At 36.8% G+C, this 2,859-nt stretch overlaps 2 long non-coding RNA genes across 3 annotated transcripts; one reads left to right on the top strand and one right to left on the bottom strand.

Annotated features, from left to right (window-relative positions):
• Positions 1-993, top strand: LOC118756092. The gene is made up of 3 exons (XR_004995099.1): positions 1-68; positions 164-358; positions 743-993. It is a non-coding gene; the product is annotated as an uncharacterized LOC118756092 (long non-coding RNA).
• Positions 994-1,002: 9 nt separating this feature from the next.
• On the bottom strand, positions 1,003-1,936 carry LOC118756091. Of its 2 annotated transcripts, XR_004995098.1 has the most exons (3): positions 1,651-1,936; positions 1,301-1,550; positions 1,003-1,237 (listed from the first exon to the last, which is right to left on the bottom strand). It is a non-coding gene; the product is annotated as an uncharacterized LOC118756091 (long non-coding RNA). The 2 variants fall into 2 exon arrangements; XR_004995097.1 differs by lacking the exon at positions 1,003-1,237 and having other exon boundaries at positions 1,261-1,550.
• Positions 1,937-2,859: the final 923 nt, after the last annotated feature.

Consider the following 2,859-nt stretch of genomic DNA (forward strand, 5'->3'; position numbering starts at 1 on the left):
ATCCGATTCTGCTAATGTAGAAGAGGATGATACGCCTGACATAGAAATCACGCAGCCTCCGCTTACAAGTAATTCAAAATAATTTTTTATCTATTTCATTCGGCTTAAATATAAAAATATATTTTATTAATAATCGCACATATATATTTCACCATATTTACAGGTATTTTGCTGAAAAACTTAAGCTCTAATGCAGAACTGTGGCCGGTTGAAGAAGCGGAATTCGAGGATTTGGAGCTAGACGGACTCGAGCATTTAGCGGGATATATTTGCCACAAGCTGCAGGATGACATTCCCAGCACGTCGTTCAGGAGCAATGACGACCATTCATTCTCCTGGGCGGATCACCTTAATGAGGGTGGGTTATCCCCACCAAGCTCCTCTATGATGGTCCATATGCGAAGTCTTGAGTCAGTCTTTAAGGCATTGAACGAAGATGGCTTGCTCATTACAAATGATTTTGTAAAAACTCACATTGAGCATGCTGCAACAATTCAATGCGACATTAAAGTAAAAAAATTATTTTTCAGGGCAAGAATGTTCTTCAAAATACGAAAATTAAATAAAGAACTCGTTGAAAATGCCCACAAAAGAAAAAGAAAAGCCAAAAAAACTCTGACCTAGATCGATCCATATGGTACCATTATAGAACCGTAAGTATTGCATAAAATACCAAACATGTGGTAAGTTTTGAACTAAAGCGTTTTTAAATTTGTAGAAATTAACCGTTCTTTACTTGCAGCATGAATCAATGTCCGCATTTCACACGCACTGATCTCAGTATTTCAGACTCCTAAAATTAAAATACTTGCATGCTACGTAAGTCCCTAGTTTTAAAAAATCATCAAGCGTCTTTTATACAAATATAAACTTATTTATTTGCAGGCAAGTAATATGATTTATACAAAGGCCCTTTTCAGGGCCGCCAATTAATTAACAAAGAGATTAAAATTTTATGCTTAGATAAATACATATATACCAATCAACAAGAGGCCCTTTTCAGGGCCGCAATTAAGTTGACAAAGAGATTAATTTTATATCCTATATATATTTATGTTCTTAACGTATATATGTATGCATGTATCTTTTTAATAATTGTCATTTAAAATGTATGTTTTTTTACTTAGATTTAAAAGCAATTACTTAGTTTTACACATCATTTTGCTTCGTTATAGTTAAACTTAACTAAGCGGATCAATGAAAATATAATATACTGCAAATATATGTATATAATATACTGCAAAATAAAGACTATAGTAGTAAAAATTTCAAATCGAATAAATGTTTATTAAAACTATACCTCATTGCACTAGCTTCCAAAAACAGAGAAGAAAAATAACTATGACGTACTGAGCTCTGGTTGTTGATGCAAGACTATTTTGCTGAGACTGACGTGACACACACCAATACACCAGGTTGGTTTGCACTAGTTGGTGTCGGCTGGTTTACAGAAAAACTATTAAACTCCAGGTTGATTTTCGGCGCCGATGAAGCAACTGAGCCGAAGATATCATCAAGGTTGACATTTGAACTTGGTTGTACATTAATTTCTAAAATAGAAATGTAGGTCTCTATTCAGAACTTAGCAAATATTAATTTGGATGGCCGCCTAAAAGTCTAAGACTTTTTTTGAATCTACCGAATCCTTACCTAAAATATCAGGTATTGGAGCCGAGCCAATGCCAGATGAATTATCATCCCCGAATGCTCCAAGCAAATCGAAACTAGCGACACTCGTTGTGGCTTGTGGATCTTGCACCGGCAGCTGGGGTTGGGGCTGGTTTAAATTGAGCATGTCTATTGGTGGTGATGGTTGAGGTTGGATTCGAGGTACATCCTCTTGCTTTATTTCGGTAGCATCTGGTAAAATAGGCGTTATCTACGGAAGCAGCTGACCTAACAGGCGTAGGTTTGTTGATCGAACTAGGTTTTGTCACTGTTGTAAGGAAAATAAATAAATAATTGAAATGGGCGGAAATACTATAGGGACTTGCCGAAATTATCCACCATTTCCTCGAATTCTAATTGCGAACTAAATATATGTTGTGCGTTTCTTATGGGCTTTGCTGGTAACCAAGGAGGATTCCTACTCGGCGGAAATTCGTTATCCGTGAAACTCAACGACAGCGAAACCTAAAAGTCATGAGGAACCTGATCGGCATCCGGTAAATCATCGAGATCATTCGAGGAAAATGTTATCAATGTTTCTTGTTCCGGTATGAAGCCCGTGTTGATTTGGAATTGACAAATCTTTAAACTCTGAGGACGTACCATGCCTTTAAGTGCATTCCGCGCATGATAAAGCACCACTTCATTTATGGAAAATATGGAAATTAAGCTGCATCACCACCGGCATGCCTGCCGCGACTTATTTTTTCCAAACCCTGTAAGCAAAGTTTATATTAATACGACACAAATTTGTTATTACTGCCACGCACTCACCAAATTAAATGATTCCACAAGCACAGTGCATGATTTACAAGGCGGCAACTTAGTTGATTTTTCCTTTTGGTCCTTTGGAGATTTGTCAAAAGCTTCCACAGCTTCACAGTTCTCAAACAGCAACACCAGCCCACATACAATTGAAAGCACCACTTTTAAACACGACATGTTAAGTTGAAAACGTTGAAATACCACAATTTACAAATTAAAATCGGAGGTAAGCAAGCATCGACCACTTTGTGCAGGAAAACATGCGCTGCGACAAGATATTATCACTTTTCCGGCACCTGCAATACAAACACAAAATTCTTTCTATTCTTTTGAACACATTTCAAGAGTGGTTGTATAATTTTTGTTAACGTTGTGCTTAATTTGCTAACGGGTGATTTTTTTGAGGTTAGGATTTTCATGCATTAG

The sequence above is a fragment of the Rhagoletis pomonella genome, unplaced genomic scaffold (genome assembly GCF_013731165.1).
Source record: "Rhagoletis pomonella isolate Grant_MI unplaced genomic scaffold, Rhpom_1.0 Rhpom_scaffold_08743, whole genome shotgun sequence".
Taxonomy (NCBI): Eukaryota; Metazoa; Arthropoda; class Insecta; order Diptera; family Tephritidae; genus Rhagoletis; species Rhagoletis pomonella.